The sequence below is a fragment of the Pongo abelii genome, chromosome 4, assembly GCF_028885655.2.
Source record: "Pongo abelii isolate AG06213 chromosome 4, NHGRI_mPonAbe1-v2.0_pri, whole genome shotgun sequence".
In the NCBI taxonomy this organism is placed as follows: domain Eukaryota; kingdom Metazoa; phylum Chordata; class Mammalia; order Primates; family Hominidae; genus Pongo; species Pongo abelii.
In genome coordinates, this window is record NC_071989.2 from 112,541,394 (window position 1) to 112,564,163 (window position 22,770).

Sequence of the window (22,770 nt, forward strand, 5' to 3'; positions counted from 1 at the left end):
TCAATTGTGGTGGAAATGTGAAGATTCTATTTTGCTTAATATACACGTTTTATATCTTGAATGAAAAGTATATGCTTTCTATTTATTGAAGCATTTGCAATCAATGGTCATGTTTCCAGTACATTAAATTTTTAAAAATATAGTTAAAAGAGAAGTTGTTTCACTCTTCCCTCAGATTTTGGAGAGGGCCTGCATTTTACAATAAAATGATTTGGAAAGTTAGACATTAGCTCATCAAGTTAGTACTCTGTTTATTATTCAACTTTGATCACAGGAATGTAAATATTTTTCTTTTTTATCATTTCTGAAAAAAAGTGAAAGAACAATATTTTCAAGTATCAAAATGTTTATATAAACAAACTTCTCAAGTCTTCTCTTCAGAAATAATCACCACCTGAGTTTCTCCTCTAATTTTGATGATAGCTAAAGAAAATCTATTTGAGGGAACTTGGAATGCGTCTTCCACATTCCCCAAGCCAGCCACTTGCCCTATTGTGTGTGGCTCCAGCACACTGCTGGAATAGACATTGTTTTGTCATTTTAATTTGCAGATATTTTAAATTCAAGGAAGATAATTTTAAAAGGGATCAAATATTCTATCTAGCATACTGGTACTTTGGAGTATAAATTGTATTTGCACTTACCAAAAGGAAGAGGAAAGTGAGGCAAATTACACAACCAATTTCATCATCTATTGCAACAAGCTGAGTCTTTAAAAAATTAATTGCTCTCTTGAGCAATCTCTATCTCCCCTATAGAATTATAAATAAATAATTAAAAAAATAATTCTTCTCCTTTTTCACCTTATAGTTTCCAGATAAAATACAGGGTACCCAGTTATATTTGAGTTTTAATAACAGATCAATACAAATAATGTTTAGTATAAGTATTTCCAAAATACTGCATGAGATATATTGCATGAGTTATAGTAAAAAAAATTGCTTATAACAATTTAATTTAAATTTAATGAGGTATCTTGTATTTTTATTTGCTAAATCTGGCAATTCTACTCAAAGTGAATGTTGATCTAGTCTTTTCTCTAGGACCTGTAGACCTGAAAGAAAAAAGAAGATGGGGAGTTAATAGTTTTTTTGATTCACATTCTTTTTTTTTTTTTTTTTTTTTGAGACAGAGTCTCGTTCTGTCACCCAGGCTGGAGTGCAGTGGCGCGATCTCGGCTCACTGCAAGCTCCGCCTCCTGGGTTCACACCATTCTCCTGCCTCAGCCTCCTGAGTAGCTGGGACTGCTGGTGCCCGCCACCATGCCTGGCTAATTTTTTGTATTTTTAGTAGAGAGGAGGTTTCACCGTGTTAGCAGGGTGATCTTGATCTCTTGACCTTGAAATCCGCCTGCCTCCCAAAGTGCTGGGATTACAGGCATGAGCCACCAGGCCTGGCCGATTCACATTCTTAATAGTTATTTTGATTTACATTCATGGAGGGGAATTAAGGTTTATTATTTTAGAAGGAGGATAATTTTTCTCTTAAAATACTAGGTATATAATCCAATAATGGGAATTGAGAAAAGAGTGAGTATTTTCCCTAATTTGGGGGGTGTCAAGGCAGGAGTGCCAAAAATCCATGAGCATTAAAAGGGAATCTGCTGCTGTTGAATTGGGAAGAAGGTCTGTAGTTTCTTCTTGTCTCACCCACCGTCACAAACACACTAGCCTGAACAGAAACTGGGCCATGAGAATGCTTCAGAGAAAGCCATAGCACCAGAGGATTAATCCCTAAGAGCAGCACTGAATGTTCCCATGAAAAAACACAATTGAAAGTCCTAATGTACTTGTATATTCTTGGAAAATAACAGGTTTTATGAAAAAAATTACCCATATAGGCTTCTAGCCAACCTTTCCTAGTGGAATCTTGGAATGTTTCCTTGTCCTATTTAGATAAACACCGATGTTTAATGTCTCTAGCTTCTGAAGAAGAAAGTTTTCTCTTTCCTTGAGGAGTAAGAGAAGAGGTATATTAGTATTGCATTTGTAAAACTATAATTCGTTTCCACCTCCTAAGAAGGCAGAGCTTTCCCCACTGAAAGCTACTGCATTTACAGAGCTACTTGGCCATACCCTTCAAGTGGACTGAGTCTTTACAAAAACTTGAAAATGGTTGTACATCTAAACTGCATTAATTGGAGTCTGGGGAAAAAAAGTCTAGATATAAAGTAGAAGTTAATCTTAAATCTTGTATTTTAATAGACATAATTTTAGAATAAGGGTTAAATAGCCTAGGCTTTTTTTCTTCTGAATATAGCAGGATAGGAAGTAAACACTGTAGATTATCAAATAATCTGTATGCAATGAGAAATCTACCATCATGATATCTGGCTACTGAAAACTTTTTGAAAAATCACCAAAATATTAAAAGCTGATGTAATGTATCAAGCATGTCATTACATTCTTTAGTTTAGTCTATTTTATTTTGTGACCCGCTCATACATACTCTGTGAGAAAAAGAGCAGAGGGAGGTATTAATTTAGCTGTCTCATGAGTTACATGAAGTAGGTGAGCTCACGTTACCTAATTGTACAGTTACCTAAGCTTCTTAGGTATGTCTTGAAGAAGCCTATACTTTTATAAAATTTGATTCTGGTATTATAATATTTAATCTGCATCCTCTGAGGGGATTTTAATAAAATTAATTTTAGATTCTTTGAGAAAAAAACTGATGTGTTGCTCCGCATTACACAAAATTTCAAACATAGTCCCACTGAGATATCTCCTGGCACATTCTACTCACACTTACCTTTAGCGTAGATGTGGTTCTGTGCATTTACAATATAACAGCCTTGGGTATATGTTGCACTCTGTAAGATTCTAACAGACAAGTATTAGCAAGCATCATGTTCACCTTTTAACAATGCATCAGTGAGTCGCTTCTGAGACTGATTTAAATGCATTTGAATGTTCAATCCAATATGAATGTGAAGGCATTTAAATGAATGCAGTGTGTTTATCTGAATCTGAGATCATGCCATACATGTTTATTTGAATGTGTGATGTGCAATCAATCAAATAAATGCACTGAGTGGATTTATGTCATTCTGTGATAGCACATTCAAATAAACGTCTTTAACATTTACAGTGATGTAAAAATGTAAACTAGAAAGAATATTTTTCTTCATTTTTATACAAAGCATGGAAAGGATATAATTTCTTAACTTGGAGGGTACATATATTGTGTAATGACCGTATGAAAAACCATATGGTTTTTATTAATCACATTAAAAAATTGTTTTAGTCTATTTTCTAGTTACAATTCCTACACTTCCCAAATAAACTTGTCACAGGAAAACTAGTCAGTTAATTTTAGTCGTTATGGCATCAATAGCAGTCTCCTAATAAATTTGGCTACCCCAAGGAATACTGATTTTGAAAAGAAGAAGCATTGTCCATTACTCAGTGACAGACACACCTGTGATTCTGAACACAAGGAAGTGGGTGGGAACTCACACTTATTATCTTCTGGTCTAAAGATACTTTTAGTAGACCGCAGTTCATACAAAGGGGAATATATCAAGTATTATCTGCAGAAATACATATGTCAGCTCAAGTGGAGATTGGACATTGACTTTATTTCATCAAACTCAACAGCTAGCCAAAAATGATGTAAGACATACTCTCTATCACCCATTGACATCACACACACACACACACACACACACACACACACACACACGGGAATTTACTGCCTCAAAAAATTTATGACATAAAAAATTATGTATAACAAAAACCCTAGAGATTTTAAGTAGACCAAATAATCCTAATTTTGATAAAATCATTTTTAAACAAATATTCCATACAGATGGATGTCTGAAGCCCTTATTTTAGCATTTTATATTAAGAAAGTGAGGTAATTTTTCTGTTTTGGTTGTTTTGTTTAGTTTTGTTAGAAATGGGAAAGATGGGGAAATTCGTTGGGTAGTCTAATGAATGGATGTCAGGGAAGAACCTGTTGACTCCAAAAGGATGACTCAAATCTTGCCTAGGTAGCTTTGCTTCTAGGAAAGGAATGCCGCAAATGACAGACCTGAGTCCTAAAACAGCCAGGATCAGCATTCAACGTAAGTAGCTGGATACACCTCTGCCAATAATTCCTTTTTATTGTGATCATAGTCAATGCTATATTCTACAGATGAATACGGAAATTTCTAATAGTGTTTCTGTATCCCTCTTTATACACATGGATACAATACACAGACACACACACCGTATACTCACTCATCCTTACTCTCACCCATATTCCTAAATAAATGCGGTTAGCCTCATTGTATTAAGATTCCTTTTTCTTCCCTTTTCTTCTCATTGTATGATTGTGTTGTATTATGGAACAAAACGTTGTATTATGGAACACTGTATTAGGATTCCTTTTTCTTACTTTTTCTTCTCATTGTTTGATTGTGTTGTATTATGGAACATTATATTAGTTTCTATACATTTGGGTATTTTGATTTATTGTTCAGTTGTTGATTGATACTGATATGGACAGGAGACAGGAAAATACTGGGTAGAAGAGGGAGGTTCCCCAGCAAAGCTTCCCCCTGAAGCCTGGAAACCCTCAGCCCTAAATCGGAACAGTCATTCCTATTTTCATGCCCAAAAGTTGCCTTTTGGCCTGCCACACCCTCCTATCCTGTACCCATATAAAACTCAAACCCCAGGCTCCACAAGCAGACAAGCAGACAAAGGGAAGAGCAGCAGAGAAGGAGACAAGATAAGGAACATCTGAATGTGAAGAGGAGTTTGGCTGGGGACAGTCAGAGAGGAGATCAGTTGCTGGACGGCCAAACTCCAGGGGAAGATCATTTTCCCACTCCTTCCCCTTTCCAGCTCCCAATCCATCCTGCTGATAGCCACCTCCACCTGCATTCACCATCCTTCAAATCTGTGTGTGACCTGATTTTTTCTGGATGCCAAATAAGAACTCCAGATACAGAAAGCTATCACACTTGCCCTCTGCCCTTGTGAAAAGACAGAAGGTCCAATGAGCTGTTTAATACTTAAGCTGTCTGCAGATGGCAAAGCTGTAATGCTTGCTCACTCCGGCTTCAGAAGCCTCAGACACCCACCCCTAGATGCTGCCATGGGGCCAGAGCCCAGGGCTGCTCACCCTGGCTCCTGCACCTGCCCTTCTGCATGCTCCCCTTCCCATAAGAGTTTGAGTATGCATAGCGACCAAATAGACGAGACACACCCCTGTCACACATCCTGTGAGGGAGGTCAGGAAACTCTCCTATTTCAATATTTAAACTAGATTAGTTCTAGTTTGAGCCAATATTCAAACTCTATTAGTTATATGTTTATAACTGATATGAATGTTGTTCTAATTATATCACAGTCTTGCAAATTATTATGTTCATTATCCACTAATGAACTATTTTTCACTAAAATATTGTGTGTGTACATATATATATGCACATCTCTATATTTCAGTATGCTCAGCCCTTATATGATAACTTTACACATTTTTTCCAAAACTTTCATACACAAAATCTGAACAATAAATATTAAGGTAACTGAAGATACTGAAAAACTGCAAAAAGTATTTGATATTATATATTTTAAGTGCAGTTTATATATATTTTAAATAAATCATGAAATATCTAAAAGGTACCAATATTTTGATCTTTCTTCAAAGATTCACAAGTTTATACTCCACAGTAAATTTGTAGGCTAGGAAATATCTCAAGTGCATTTAATACTGGAAATTAAATAACACACACTTGCCTTTTTCTATAGATCCCAGATTTGATTTGTTTTTCAGACTGTGGCAAGAGATTACGCTGAGTCATCCATACACTTCTGCATAATATGGCACATTTTTGTGAAGTGACAGCTGAGGTCAGAGAATATTGTTAACTTCTGTTCATGCTCACATGTCATTGGTTAACAGAAATCTTTATATGTATATGGTACACATTATGAATTTAAATTTCACACATAGTCGTTTTTCAAATAGTTACAGTATGGGAGCTTCTTCCTTTTATCTCACAGGAAAGCTCCCTTTCCTCAGGGAAATGAAACCTATGCAAAGACCCACCATATGTGAATTCACACTACAGATAGTTTTTACCATATGTGCTAAAAAGACCAACACTCCAAGGTACTTTCAGCTATAACTCTGAATTTCCTGTCCTTTGTCAGTTTAAACTAAGCTCTTTACATTACTGTGAACTGAATGTAACTCATGTGAATTATACACTGAAGGTAATACTTTACAATAAGTGGAGGATAATTATTTATTCATTTTGTATTCACTGAGGTAACATTAATCATAGTGACTCCATCTGGGATGGAATACCAGTCCATAATTCCAAAGAATTCAACTATACACTTTGTCTCTATTCATAATCCATCTGTAGAGTAACTATGCTTTGTCTGGCACAAAGTCATCTTAATAATATCACAAGGATGTATTTTACTCTTCTGTTGGTCTTCATATAATATTTTGGCTACACATAAATGAAATATTCACTTCAATCCTGTGACCAACATTCTTTAAACCTATACAGCAGATAATGCTAAGTATATGACTGAAAGAAGTAGGAGTCATCAAGAGTTACCTATGATGATTTTATCTTTCCAGATATTTTGGGGTTAATGATAGCTCAAAAATTTTACTAATCTTAGAAATCAATTATAATTTGAAAAAATTAAATTGTAATAGTGAGCTGCATCAGTTTGAACAGAGAAATTATTTTAAACCACTTAGGATTAATAGATATAACTTTAGTGATAATTTAATTATACCTATAATGTTAAAAATTACCACAAAAACATAAAAGTTGGAAACTTTCTACAGAAAAAAAATTTTATCTTCTGCAGTTTCCCTCTTGTTCAAATTCAGTTTTGTTTCTGCCATACTATCCTCATAAAGGAAGTTTTAACATCAATCATGAATGAATTGATTTGAATTGCATTGGCATTGAATTCTTACGTAGAAATTCAAGAGGTGGATTAGAGAGCAATTGTAATCCAAAGATTGTTTTCAGCAAAGTTCTTTTGAATTATGCATAAATGACATTTGGATTCTGCTATTTGAAGTTTATAATTCGGATAGCTATTTAAGTATTGATGAGTTGTTTGGGAAGTTTTACAAAACAGATAATGACCAGTCAGACCAACTGGATAAGAATACTTAGAAAAATATGGGGTACTTAAACATTTTAACTTGACGTTTTCTGCCCACTGGAATAGTCCATGCTGTTTACCACATGTTCATGTTTAATTAGTACATAGAACACTATGGAGAGTTATTCTCAGGACTTTGAAATGCCATATGAAATGCAGAATACTGAGTGTAATACTCTTTCCAGAAATAATTGTGTTCCTGAAAAAAAAATGTGATATGTATAGAAACTGATTTTGTAAGTCAAGATTATAAACTGACACATTAGGGAACTAATCGTTAACAATTTATGAATTATCTGAAATACACCGAAAAGATAAAGGTAGTAAAAAGGAAAAGGTAAGAAAACTGCTCAATGATGTGACTTCAAATTGTGACTGTCTTTATAGACCAAAGAAAAAGAGAGAATTCCATACTTTACTACAGAGACAAAGTTTATAGATACATAAAATAAACAATTATAAGCATCTTTGGACAATGATATTTATTACTTTGAGGAAACATCCATGATCAGTAATTACTGAATTTTGTTATACTATTTAAAATTATGATTTGTCAACTTAGTTATTATTCAAGGACTATGTTTTTTACCCATGTTCCAATAGAATCTTCATTCTAGAATGTCTAATTCTAAGTTGACATTTAAGGAAATCTAGGTAATCATGAAACTCACAGCTAGAGTTTTCACCAAATCCTGAGAAACTAGAACTTTCTCTTAGTATTAACTAACTGTGCTAGTTACTCTCATGTTAAATTTTCTAAAGATCTAAAACTGAATTCATTGAAAAACTTCTAATGTCAATTTTCTACTCAACATTTCAAAGAGAATAGGTGATAATATTCTAAAACCATAATCCAATTGCAATGTCTATGCCTTTCCACTACCACGTCCCCAAATTACGAAGCCTCACATCTTATTTCTACTGTTATATGGCTAAACTTTTATAAATCTTCTAAACACAACCTTTTGACCTTATGAGTAAAGAAAATAAAATCCAGAGAAGTTAATTCTAAGAGTAACTTCCTAGACCTATATTTCCACTATCTGCTTTGTCCTTAACTCTGTTTCACCTCTCACCTGCTTACTAACCATTGCCAGTGAATTGTTTCATGGGTACTTCTCAGGTAAACTTCTTATTCTTTAATCCCTAAATTAAGACTTCTCTTTCTTTCTCTATTTTTGTTAATGGAGGGTTATTTTCTAAGTAAAACATAAGATGCTTGGAATCACTTCTTTCTATTTTTTTGTATCTGTGCTTTCTTTCAGAAACTATACTACCCATATGTTAAACAAATATGAATTTATAAATTATCCTGTCCCAGCACTGTGCTAAGCCATTGGCATGTACAGAGCAGTCCCCTGGCTTTATGGGCTGAATAGCCCTATTTTGCATTTTCCCTCAGTTTTGCATCAATTTCTTTCTATTGCCACTGCTACTGGTCTTAGCCTGCATATAATTTCTCTCTCCATATTTCTCTTTTCAAAAGAAAATCTCCTGAAATAATGTTAATTATATTAGTCTCCTATTCAAAATCTTTGTTGATTACTCCCACACTCAAATCCCACCACAATCCTATCTATATTTCTTTTTTTTTCCTCTTTTTTTTTTTTTTTTTAGATGGAATCTCGCTCTGTCGCCCAGGCTGGAGTGCGGTGGCGTGATCTCGGTTCACTGCAAACTCCGCCTCCTGGGTTCAAGCAATTCCCTGCCTTAGCCTCCCAAGTAGCTGGGATTACAGGCGTCCACCACCATGCCCAGCTAATTTTTGTATTTTTAGTAGAGACAGGGTTTCACCATCTTGGCAAGGCTGGTCTTGAACTCCTGACCTCGTGATCCACCTGCCTCGGCCTCCCAAAGTGCTGGGATTACAGGTATGACCCACCACGCCTGGCCAATCCTATCCATATGTCTTATTTTATAATGTAATTGTTATTGAAATTTGAATCAAATGTATTTGTCTAGTTTTAACCTCTATTTTTCTAAATTATATATATATATAGAGAGAGAGAGAGTATTTTCTAGGGATAAAACTCAGTGCTAATTATACTGAGGAAGACAAATGTAATAAGACACGGTGTCTGCTATCCAAATGTTAGCTCTTTATTAAATAATATAGAATCTTATGTAGACATTATCAATATCAATAAAACCATAAGGGAAAACACTCAGAAAATTTAAAAGATGAAGAGTCTGTCTTTAGCTGGGGAGTTCTAGAAGGAAAGACTTAATGAACATTTCTAATTGATCCTATAATAACTTTCCCTGATATTCTTGGTTTATTGTCTATCCAGATTTTAATCTTTTAGATAATTCTACTATGGAAAATTTAATATGTCTAGATACCATAAGTCACATATTTGCATAATACTTTTTTTGAGACAAAATCTTGCTCTATTGCCCAGGCTGGAGTGCAGTAGCATGATCTCGGCTCATTGCTACCTCTGCCTCCTGGGTACAAGTGATTCTCCCGCCTCAGCCTCCCTAGTAGCTGGGACTACAGGCGTGCGCCACCACACCCAGCTAATTTCTGTATTTTTAGTAGAGACAGGGTTTCACCATATTTGCCAGGCTGGTCTCTAACTCCTGAACTTGTGATCCCCACGCCTCAGCCTTCCAAAGTGCTGGGATTACAGGCGTGAGCCACCGTACCCAGCCCGCATAATACTTTTCATAAATGTTAAGTGAAACTGTAATTGAAAATATTTTAATTATTTATGTTACCTTGTGATCTAATATGCATATCCGCCTAATACATTATATCATGAATTCTGTGTCAAAAAATAGTCTGGGTGCATGCAGCCACCCAACAATGCTCCTCTCCTTGTGTCCTTAAAGGAGCTGTATGTGACCCATTGTCTAGGCCTTAGATAACCGTTATTTCTGGGCTCTTCTCAGTTACATGTAACCCTGCCCAAAGCTGAGGGCCAGCTTTGCCTCTGAAACTGCTTTCTTCTTATGACTGCTTGATCTGACTTGGGGCCAGGTCAGATCGTGACAGTATTTACATTGTCAGAAGGGTAATGGAGAGGCTTGCTTATCTGATGAATACAGGGTGCTCCAGTGTAAAGGAATTTTGCTTTTTACCCTATTCCCAATAATTCCGTTCAAAATTTTACCATGGCATATATTGATTGTATAAATTAAAGAAAATAAAAACCAAAAACATTTTTGAAAAGATGCAGATGTTTAACCTTACAGAGTTTAGAATCATTTTTCCTGTAACACATGAAGTAACCCTTTTACCAATTCATACCATTATTGATTTTATTCAAAACTGTACTCGAATAATTATCTTCTGTTCTTTTCATCTGGCTAAAATGTTTATCATCATCACATGTACGGCTCATCTTTATTAAGCCACTTGCAAACATTTTTTTCTTAACATTCCTCAAGTTTTAGAATAACTGTGAATAATTATTGATAACGAATGCTTACTGTTTTACAAAATTCTAAGGTTATCGAAAATTGGATGAGGTAAATTTGATTAATACAGATCATTCTTTTTAAGAAGAAATTTTAGCTCAAAACTTTATTTCTAAATAGAGGAAAAGAGCCAGGCATTGTGGCTCGGGCTTATAATTTCAACCAACACCTTGGGAGGCCAAAGTGGGAGGATTATTTGAGGCCAGGAGTTAGAGACCAGCCTGGGCAGCATAGTGAGACTGTGTATCTACAAAAATAAAATAAAATTAGTCAAGCGTGATGGTGCATGCCTGAATTCCAAGCAACTTAGAAAGCTGAGATGGGAGGATCACTTGAGCCCAGGAGTTTGGTGCTGCAGTGAGCTGTGATTGTGCCACTGGACTCCAACCTGAATGACGCAGTGAGAACCCTTTTCTAAACAAAATTAAAAATCAAAAATTTGAAAAAATAGACGAGCAAACAGAGGAAAATAATTTAAGGATTCTGAGAAAAAAATTGTTGGGCTCTAACAAACTCTATTACTCATTGCCCTGAAGTGCAGCGGTCCCCAATGTTTTTGTCTCCAGGGACCAGTTTCATGGAAGTCAATTTTCCATGGACTGGTAGTGGGAAGTGGGGGGCACTGGGGATGATTCAGATGCATTACATTTATTGGGTACTTTATTTCTGTTATTATTACATTGTAATCTATAAAGAAATAATTATACAACTCACCATAATATAGAATAAGTGGGAGCCCTGAGCTTGTTTTCCTGCAACTAGATGGTCCCATCTGGGGGAGATGGGAGACAGTTACTGATCACCAGGCATTAGATTCTCATAAGGAGTGTACAACCCAGATCCCTCACATGTGCAGTTCATGATAGGGTTTGTGCTCCTACGAGAATGTAATGCTGCTGATGATCTGACAGGAAGCAGAGCTCAGGCAGTAATGCGAGTGATGGGGAGAGGCTGTAAATACAGATGAAGTTTCACTTGCTCACCTGCCACTTACCTCCTACTGTGCGTCCCACTTCCCAACAGGCCCCAGACAGGTACCAGTCTGCTCCTGGGTGCTGGGGACCCCTGCATTACTACATTCACTTGTTTTTGCCAATTTTCATAATATCTACCATATCTTATAACTTTTATTTGTGGAAATGCTATCTGTGGCTCAAGATCTAACTAATGAGTCTCTTCTTTCTTAAATAATTCCTTGATAAATTTCTACCAGTCAGTTTAGGCTAACATACAACCCCAACATTAAGTGGCTTACAACCACAAAGGCTTATTTTTTATATTTTATATCCACTGTGGGTCAGCTATGGCTCTGCTCCATGTCATCTGGATGACAAAACAACCTGTATCTGGCATCATGCTAGTCTTACAGAAAAGCTTTAAAAGAAATATGGCAAAGGCAAACTAATTTTTAACATTTAACTTGAAAGTTATGTATGTACTTCACAAGTCATTTACCAAAGCAATTCACATGACTCATTCTGAGGTCAAAAATATGAATGAATAAGTCACATGTCCAAGGATGACATCAACAGAATTGAGAAGTATGCTCCACATCAAGAGAAGGATAGCAAATATTTTAACAATAATACAACCCATAGGACTGATCACCGTAATGGAGATGAGAACAATAGAAACTTTAAAAATTTTCTTCCTGTGTTCTTATCAACTCATTAATGTTTCCTAAAATAACATATACTTTATTGGATATGAGTCTTTATTCATTCTGATCAGTTCTCTTCTTTATAGTCCCTTCCCAGTTCTTTTTTCAAAGATCTACCCATTTCTCAGAGTTTTAATCACGTTCTCATGCTGCCTTAGACGCTTCCTTGATGTACTCAAGTTTGATCCATCTGTTCTTTGAACAAGTGAATATTGGTTTTGTAGCACTAAATTTCGAACCACAAAAATTTTGCAAGTGTGTCTTCCTGTATTTTCTCCTAAGTTAAACATACGATAACGTACTTGACAAAAGTGGAGACTTGATGTATTTTTCTTTAATATAGAAGAAACTTTTTCAGAGTTTCATGGTTACAATACTGCTGCTGCCACTACAACTGGGCTCCCCAAAGGCATTTTCTGTTCAGGTAATAATGTGAACAAACACATCATTTGTTAAAGTGGGAATTGCTTCTGATTTTGTATTCACCTCTCCTAGTGTGTACTTGGTGGATGTAGAAATCCATACCAGCCCCTGCTCCTATCAAATGTTTACTGGATGTCTGAATGGATAATCTTAGGGTTGAGAGAAGGAATATTGACCTCTGGTAAGTGATATAGTTTATTAATAAAATAATACATATGATATGCATTGAGGTACTTGTTTCTATCCTGCTTTGTGGAAAGAATAATATTTGCATTATTTTAAAAACATTAAAATAAAACACCTTGGAGTTGATGTTACAGAAACCACTGGAAGAAAGAATTTTATAAGGAAAATTAAAATTTTCCTCATAAAATTATAAAAACAGATGGCAATTAGAAAATAAAAATATAGAGAAAGGGGTCCATTACCTAACTATAATCATGTGCTGCCACATAATATTTCATTCAGGGATGGACCACATATGACAATGGTCCTATAACATTATAATAGAGCTTAATAATTCATTTTCTAGTGCCAGCATGGACTTCATAACGTCATAGCATAACGTATTATTCACACGTTTGTGGTGATACTGGTATAACAAACATACTGTGTGACCGGTCATATAAAAGTATGACACATACAATTGTGTATGGGACATAATTGATCACAAGAAATGACTATGCTAAAATAATGATAAAAAGTATGTATGTATGTATATATATATATATATATATATATACACACACATATATATATACACAAAAAGTATATATACACATATATACCTTTTATCACTATTTTAGAGTGGACTTATCACTTCTTTACATATATATATATACACTTTATCACTATTTTAGACTGTACTTCTATTGTAAGGCAACCTCAGACACGGCCTTCAGGAGGTATTCCAGAAGAAGGCATTGTTATCATAGGAGATAACAGTTCCATGTGTGCTATTGCACCTGAAGACCTTCCAATGGGAAAAGATGTGGAGGTGGTGGAAGACAGCGACATTGATAACCCTGGCCCTGTGTAGGCCTAGGCTAAAATGTGTTTTTGTGTCTTAGTTTTTAACAAAAATAAATTTAAAAATAAATATTTTTTAAAAGGTGAAAAGTTTATAGTATAAAGATATAAAGAATTTTTTTTTTTTTTTTGAGACAGAGTCTTGCTCTGTCACCCAGGCTGGAGTGCAGTGGCACGATCTTGGCTCACTGCAACCTCTGCCTCCCAGGTTCAAGCGATTCTCCTGCCTCAGCCTCCCAGGTAGCTGGGATTACAGGTGCCCACTACCACACCTGGCTAATTTTTGTGTCTTTATTAGAGACGGGGTTTCACCATCTTGGCTGGGCTGGTCTTGAACTCCTGACCTTGTCATCCACCCACCTCGGCTTCCCAAAGTGCTGGGATTACAGGCATGAGCCACCATGCCCGGCCCAGAAATTATTTTTATACAACTGTGCAAGTGTTTTTTTACACCATATGTTCTTACAGAAGAGTAAAAAGTTAAAAAAAATTAAAATAAAGTAAAATGTTACAATAAGCTAAGTTTAATTTATTATTGAAGAAAGAAATTTTAAATAAGTTTGCTTTAGCCTGATGTACAGTGTTTATAAAGTCTACAGAAGTGTGCAGAAATGTCCTAGGTCTTCACATTCACTCACCGCTCACTCACTGACTTACCAAGGGCAACTTCCATGCCTGAAAGCTCTATTCATGGTAAGTGTCCTACACAAGCGTACTATTTTTAATCTTTATATTTTTACTGTACCATTTTGATGTTTAGATACACAAGTGATTACCAATGTGTTACAATTGCCTCCAGTATTCAATACATGCTATACAGGTTTGTAGCCTAGGTGTGCAGTAGGCTCTACCTTCTAGGTTTGTGTATACTCTGATATTCAATAAAAGACAAAATCACTGAATGACAGATTTCTCAGAATGTATCCCCGTCGTTAAGCAATACACGACTGCATTTAGTGAGGTGATATGTGAATATCTAATCCAAAAAAGGAAGGTTGATGCTATTTCAAAATTGCAGATGCTTTTCCATGGCCACTGAATCACCTTCATGTCACAAAGTTTGTTATTTTCATAATGTACATACTGACAAAGAAGTATTCATGAGCAAATAAAGAGTAGAAGAAGGGTTTGAAAACTGTCTAGTATTTTATCATTTTCATGAGTAGTTCCTATTAAAAAGGCTAAAGTGAAGAGTAATAATCTTACCGAGGCTGAACCGTTGTAAATGAAATAATCATTGATATGTTGCACAACATGATCAACTAGCTATTAAAATTAGGTCAAACTTTCTGGTACAATACAATCAAAATCTGATTAATATTATTAAGCATATAAAAATATATAGTTGTTAGCTTTTGGAAAATAAACTTGATATTTTGGACTTACAGTGAAAGGAGAAAATGGGGACTAGATGGATGAGAGATAAAGCATGTAGAAAATCAATCAGGAGGAAAGTTCCTTGACATCTGTCAGAAAAGAAATTTCAAAGAAGTGAAAGGCTAAAGCAAGGTAGTAAAGTACATAAGCTCAGTTTAACAACTGTAACTTTGAAAATAAATGATAAATTGTTTGATGTACTGTAGTGAAATACCGTAGTAGACTCTCTTCTGTTGCCTTTCTCCCTTATTTAGTGCATAAATAAGTTAGATGTTTATTCATCTCTCTCATAAAAGAAACCTAGAATTGTAAAAGCATTTCAGGGCTGGTATGCAGGCATGAAAAAAAAAGATGAAATGCTCTGGGGCAAAAGAGGAGTTCTTCCCATATGAAACCATTACACCTTTTCCCCAGAGGGGGCCTCCCACATTTGCACTTAGATATCTGTGGCAGGAACATAGATAAAAGAACACATACCTAATGAGGGCCCTCATTTTATTAGATTTTCCAAAGTTATTTCATCCCATTGGATCTTTGCAATTGCATTACTGTCTCAGGAAACACTTCATCCCCTATTTGCTCTATGTGAGGCTTACACTTCCACAGCTCTAAACCAAGAGTAAGACAATCAGATTTCACCATGTTAATCTTTGTTAGAAATACAGTTTTGGATGAGACACAAAGGAGTTTTATAAAAACATTGATGTTGAGCTACAGTGTTCCTTGACATAGCAACTAATGGGTAAACTAAGTGGGCATTATTTTTATTGTTTAAATAGTATTGTGATTCTTGAGTAAGGCAGCTGGTTCCTTGTAAAGCAAAGTTGTGAAAGGTCTTCAAAACCATCTTTAATAATACATTCAGACATTCTCTTCTGTTTTTGACCTTGATTTTTCATTTCTGAGGATGCATTAGCTATATGCATAAAGGCTTTTCTTTCCTCTTTTGTGCTTAATGGTTTTCCTTCATGAAGAAGTATTGGAGATGTTGCTATTAAATCACAATGTGTCTTAAATCAAAAGGTTTCTTATTTACTACTTGAAATAAGTTGTATTGTTTTAGTAATTTCACTTACATGTGAAATACATATTAAGAGCAACTATAAGTTCTACATAGGGCTAAGTCCTAGGAACACAAACACACACACCACACACACACACACACACACACACAGACAAATCATGTTTCTACTCCATCTGGAGCTTGCATTGTGATAGGAGGTAATACATAAAATAAGGAAATTCATGAATACATGTATTTTTACAAATTGTGATAGTTTTATACAGTAAGAATTCTATACAAAAGAACAATATGTGGGAGACATAGGATTTGCAGGAGTAGTCTCTTACTGAGGAAATAACATTTGAGCCACATTCTGAAGAATGAACAGGAAGAGTTATGTAGGTGTGAGATACAAGAGGATTATTCCAAGTGAGGGTACATAAGTATACAAATGCATCCACATAATGGAAATGGAGTGGTAAAATGTGTCCATTCATTCCACTGGAATGTATAGAGCACCTACTGTAGGTACATGGCATAGCAAGACAGAAAGGTATTGATCCTGCCTGGACACTATTTACAGTCAAAGGGGAAATAGCTGTTATAAACGAGTTAAATGAAGCAGCATTCATAACTACTAAAAGTGTTTCAAAGTTACAATAGGCAGAAATAATGAGTCCTGTCTAATTCTTCTAAAGGTGGCAAGAAAGACATTTATGGAAGAGTTAACTCTTGAGTTGTAGGGCCATGAATTTTCTAACTTCTAAGTATCCTGCCTACATGTCTTGTTGTCTTCTGTAGGAGTCATTGGTCTTAATTAAACATCTATAACATGCATCAATTTTTGGTATTAGCTGAAGAGAATCTAAGAATCCTTAGCATCAGTAATTTTAGAATAAGAAATGCTGGCCTTATAAATTGTTTAGCAGTATAAATTAAGACATTTTATTTTGTCTACCTATTTACTTTTCCACAGAGCCCTTTAGTCAAACAAAGTCATAGACAGAAGTCCAATATGTAAAATGAAGGAATTCTCATAACTAATTCTCATTGAAATATCAGGGTTAGAGAGCTAACAACCTGGTTATAACCCCATCCTCACTCCATAAGAAAACAGATATATGGTCTGTGTCTCCTAGCAGTGTGTACTTTTGGAATATAGGAAACTATATTTTAAAATATTAATATATCTTATTATTCTTATATCTGATTATTTTAGAATAAACTATACCTTAGTTATCTCTGCATTTATCTTTTAATATTTACCTGATATTAATTTATTTTAATTATGCATTTAAAAATACACTTTTTTTTTGGCCAATTTTAGACGTCTCCATGTAAAATCAAATTTTTAAACATGGCCTTAGCTAAGCAGAGCAATTCTAGGGGCAGAAAAATTGTTCTTTATGACATCGAAAAAGAAAGCAAAAAGCATCAGAAACCATAAAAGTAAAGCTGTTGAAAATACAGTTTGATGAGAAATGTATAAACAAGAGGTTATTCTGACGACTGTTGATTAGTTGTAAAGCTCTTATTAAATAATCAGTTTTAAAGAGGCAGTGATAAAAATGTAAATAAGTCCTTAATGAATCTCTTAGGCAGCTAAATAAACCTAGTCTAAAGCAACAATATTTCTGTATATTCACAACTCATGACAATCAGTTACAGGATTATCAACTAAATAATAAAATAAAGAAAACTTTTTGTCAAACTATAAGATTGTTGTAATAAGTGGAGACTTTCAAAAAATTGTAGTTTTCTCCATTTGAATTTCATTTGTAAATCACACCAGGTTTGAGCTAATTATTATTTAATAAGAGATAAAACTGAGAGTTCTCTCTCTCTCTCATTTTTTCTTAAGGACAGCTAAAAACAGAGATTTGATTCTGACATTACCAACAACCAAAGAAAAAAATCAAATAAAAAAATTGTGGTTTTGTCTAGAGAATGCAAAACTTAACAGTCATGTAATTAAATTCAACTGAAGAAAATGACTAGCATAATTAACAAAGTAAATCTAGTAATTTGGCACTATATTTGGAAACCGAAAAGTATTATTGATACATTTCTTTAATTTCTGTGTTGGCCTCAATGAAAAAGAATGGGCTAAGAAAGAACGTTTTGATAATCTTTAAAAGGTCTAGTAGTTGCCTTGTATAAAAGAATTTTGTACAATGTATGATTTATTCGTGCCTCTGAAAAGCTTATCAGATTCATCATGTACATTGAAAGGCTATCCATATAAACAGGCCACAGGAAGAAAAGCCCAGTGGCAGTTGCTTGTCACATTTCAAGAGGCATTTTAAAACATATCAAACACTCAAAAGCTTCTCTCTTTAAAGCCTTAGAAAACAATTTCCCCCTGAACTCTGTATAAGTTTAAACATCAAAGTACTAAACACAGTACTAAAATATTGTCAATGAACCATTCTAAAAAGAATATTTTGCAATGCTTCAAAGAAGAGAACACTGTAAAGTTCTGAAAATGCTATTTTTAATATCTCACAGTCCTTGGCTCATCTGAAACAAGAGTTAATCCAAAAGTTATGATCTGGATAGTGCAAATAAACAAGTTGATCATTTATAATCCTGTTACTTGCAAGTGACTGAAAATAAAACTCAAAATGGTTTTAGCAATTAGAGAATTCATTAGGTCATATACTGGAAAGCAGTTAGTTACATGGACTAATAAATTATCTAACTTTGGGTAATGAGATAGGAGCTCAATAAGACCATCAAGCCCTGTTGCTCTAGCTCCACTTCTGTTTTCCATTTTCTCTGAACCAGCTCTACTCTTAGTTATCACATGATGGTAAAATGGAACATCTGCTCTTTCCTCTTCTCAGGTCTAAGTGAAGTAGATATATATGGCTGCACATCCTCCACTAGGCATATCCTCTTTATAGATGCTATGGCTGTGGCCAAGAATTTAGGATATGTCCATAGATCTGGGTCTGTACCATATGGCTATCCCTGCAGCTTCCGGCAGAGCTTCACCAGGAATGTATGATGTGGGATTGGGGAAGAAGAAAATGCACAAAAGAAAATAAAGATTGCTGCTGGAAGAATAGGAAGTGATGCAACAGAGGCAAAAGAAAAACAATTATTAATTATACTTTGTAGCCAATTTCCTGGAAATATTTGTGACCAAAATGACATAATATGTAAATTTAATTGATAGAATGTTTATAATACACTATGCTTGATGATTCCCTAATCATCTCTTTACTATTATATTACTTTAAGTGTCAAAAATAATAAAATACCAAATAAAATCATAATAAAAAACATATTTAAAACACTGATTCCTAATGAATGTATAAAAACACAATAATGAAATAAATAGGTCCATGAACTTTAACATCTAAAATGTTCACGAATTTTGAAAACTATCTTTTAAATAAGAAAGAAAAAAAAATTTCTTTACTTTCTATCCTTACTTTATCGGCAAGCTAATCTTTTTTTCTGTTTAATTAAACTAAATGCATACTGTGCTGCTATCCTTTTGCAGCATGCTGACTTCATCTTATTCCAAAAATTAAAAAAAAATTAAAGCTGTTGGAAATATTTCCTGAAGAATAAAAAGAGGAATGAAAAAAGGAAAGAGAGAAAAGAAGGAAGGAAGGAAGGAAGGAAGGCAGGCAGGCAGGCAGGCAGGCAAGGAGGGAGGGAGGGAGGGAGGGAGGAAGGAAGGAAGGAAGGAAAGGGAAAAGAAAAGAAAGAAAGTAAAGATTTAGAGGAAAAAATAAAGAAAACAGAAAGGAAGTAGAAATACTACATTTTATTCTTAGCATAATTAGCTAAAACATTCTTTTTTACAGTGGGGATGCCTTAATCAGATTATTAATCAAATTAATCTATTTTTGATGTTTTGGTTTCTCTCAAATTGTGTCATTAAATAAGGATTTTTTTTTTGGAAAAAAAGGCACTGTGTAAAAACAAACAAAAACAATAAGCAAGCAAACAAGTCTCTTTTTTGTGTGTACTGGCTTTCAGTCATTTTTCCCCCAAATGAAGAAACAGCACAGTTCGTCACCAGACAACTGAAGCAAAGAATTTACCAAACAATCCTGAATGTGAGCTACAGAGGATGACCAGGGGATGTTGTAATCTGGTCCTGTTTCATGTCTTACATGTCATCCACTGTTTAGTTAATTTCCTTCTGTCCTCCTTAGGTATGAGAAAAAAGTTTGCTTAAAGGAAAACTTGTTTCAGTGTATTTTAATTTCAGATTTTGAAGACCCAGCTCATTCTATAGCATACAAACATATCTTGGCAAGATTAAATAAAAGAAGTGGGTAAAATTTTGCATTAGATGTGTACAGATGTGATTAAGCAAAACTGGCTCAAAGATTTGCTTGGATTACATTTAATTTTCTTCACTCCAGGACATATTCTAGTGTCACATCAAATTATATGCCTTATTTTTAAAATCGATAATGGTATTTTATGTGTAATGTGTGAAGACATGAAGACAGAAACAGAAATATCTTTATAATTGTTTCTCCATCAAGTTGTTTGTTATTTCAAATTTAAATAAGATATTTCTGTAAAACTTAGCCTCTTATTAAGTTAATTGCATTGAAATTATTTCCAAAGGTAGCTTAAAAAACAGGTGAATGTGGTTTTTGTGATAAGTTAAAATAATGTAACATATTGGAACTTTTTACAAAATATTTAATTTACTACACATTTTTTAAGTTCTGTAACAACTCAGAGGACTTTTCTTAAGTTTCCTGTGTAAAAACAAAGCTTTAATGTATAACATATAAAATAAGAATTATTTTTTTCATACACAGTAGTTAAAAATGTGTAGAATTTAGAGAACATTTAAATATTTAGAAGGGTCTAGAATGCCTTTTTGAAGGGGTCGCTCTGCCTCTTGGGAAGGGTCAGAGCATACCAGGGAGCTCCAAGAGCTCCCGCCCTCGGCACAAGAAGGCACAATGATCATGGTTGGAGCCTGGTGAGGAAGGGCTCATGCACTTGTATGGCTGCAGCCACAGACCCCAAAGCACAAAAATCATGTCCTCTACCAGCATCCCTCTAGTAGAATCCCCCATGTGTTCATGACCATTAGTCAAGTTAATCAGGTGCTAGGTAATCACGGTTAAACTATACACATGTGAAGCAGAGCCAATGGATTTTCCTGGTATTCATTTCTTGTCAGCTTACCAGCACAAACTGATTTAAATATGCATCAACTAATCATCACAATGAGAGGCCCAGAATATCAGAGTTTGTTTTAAGAAAGAGCTAGGTCAAATTATATTTCACTTCAACTTCAAGCTGACATACATGTAGTTCCAGGGCAAATACTCCATGACACTTCTTTAGAATCTGTCCCTCTTTCTTCATCTTATACTTCTTACTTTCTTACTTCATCCTCCAGAAGTTAGTATTCTAAGCTTTTTTCTTTAAATGCCTTTTATGTAGCCTAAAAAATAGCAGACATGATTACTACATTATAAAATGTATAATTTGTTGTTAAACAAAGACAGGTATCTCTGATACCTTTGATATTTGAAATTATTCTGAACCCAGGACCAACTGATTAGGATGCAAACACTACCACTGTTATTGCTCTCTACCCTCATTTCTTTTTATTCCTAGGACTCTTAGGGATAAAAGCCTCCCAGCCTCCCATCCTCAGATTCCTATGGCTTATGAACATACTGTATTTACGGTTTAACAAGGTGTTTATGATTAAGCAATGTGTTTCTTACTCAACTGAACCCTTTCCCCTTATGAATACAACCAAATAAATTATTTTCTCTAGAAGCATTTTTAAGTGCTTTTGTTGTTATTATTTCTTGCAGAAGAATTATGAAAACTCCAACCCTGAGAAATGAATTGTCGTTGAAAAGATTCTCAAGCTCAAAGCCAATTTTAGGGCTTCTTTTAATCTCCTTTCCAAAGTGGCTGCCAATTTTACATGAACCAGGAAGCCTCTATTATTTTTTTCTCTGCCTTTCTTAAACCAGGAAGATTAACCTGCTCCAGGATGTGCTAACCAACTTTATTTTCCCAGATTTCTTATTGCACCAAGAGATAGTTACTTTCTGTTGTAAGTTAAATAGTTCAATTCCTATCTTCCTATGTGGCCTTTATTCTGGCTAGCAGATTGTGAGGCCTCCCACCCAAGAGCTGACCATCTCCTTTTCATATCAATATGCAACACCCTAACAGATATTATTGTTATGCTTGCGCTGGCAGTTTTAGAATTTTCTCTCTGGCTAGACTGCTTCTAGACAAGGCTCACCCAAACTACCACAAAGCATGAATTGTTTGGCAATAAACTTTCAGTAAAACACTAATCCACATGTGTTGTATGATAGCATTTCTTTCTTTCTTCATGTTCCTCCTGGAAAACTATTACTAAAATGATTGTTTGCCTTACAATTTATGGAGCGTTAGAATTAAAGATGTAGGATATTTCCTTGCACTGCTTATCTGGGTAGAACTTAATGCAAAGAAAAGTAAACTTTTATGCTTTAGGGGAAGGTTAGATGACTAGATTAAGAAAACAGGTGACCTAGCTTTGCAAAAGAAGTTGAAGACCTTCACAGCTTAGAAAATTAATTTCCAGGTCAAATATGAGTAAGCATGACTTTCTCCAGTGCTTCCTGCTATCATATGCATTGCTAAAATGCCATAGAACAGCTCAGCAAGGTTGGCAGACTTGAGGCACTCTGTTTGAAAGCACAATTTTCTCTTAA

The 22,770-nt window shown here is 34.8% G+C and overlaps 2 long non-coding RNA genes across 2 annotated transcripts; both read right to left on the reverse strand.

Annotated features, from left to right (window-relative positions):
* Window positions 1-944: 944 nt before the first annotated feature.
* Window positions 945-2,942, reverse strand: LOC129059486 (uncharacterized). Its single transcript, XR_008525415.1, has 3 exons — window positions 2,752-2,942; window positions 1,833-1,949; window positions 945-1,054 (listed from the first exon to the last, which is right to left on the reverse strand). It is a non-coding gene; the product is annotated as an uncharacterized LOC129059486 (long non-coding RNA).
* Window positions 2,943-5,732: 2,790 nt separating this feature from the next.
* On the reverse strand, window positions 5,733-21,490 carry LOC134761492 (uncharacterized). The gene is made up of 3 exons (XR_010140167.1): window positions 21,350-21,490; window positions 15,058-15,137; window positions 5,733-5,841 (listed from the first exon to the last, which is right to left on the reverse strand). It is a non-coding gene; the product is annotated as an uncharacterized LOC134761492 (long non-coding RNA).
* Between the last annotated feature and the right edge of the window lie 1,280 nt (window positions 21,491-22,770).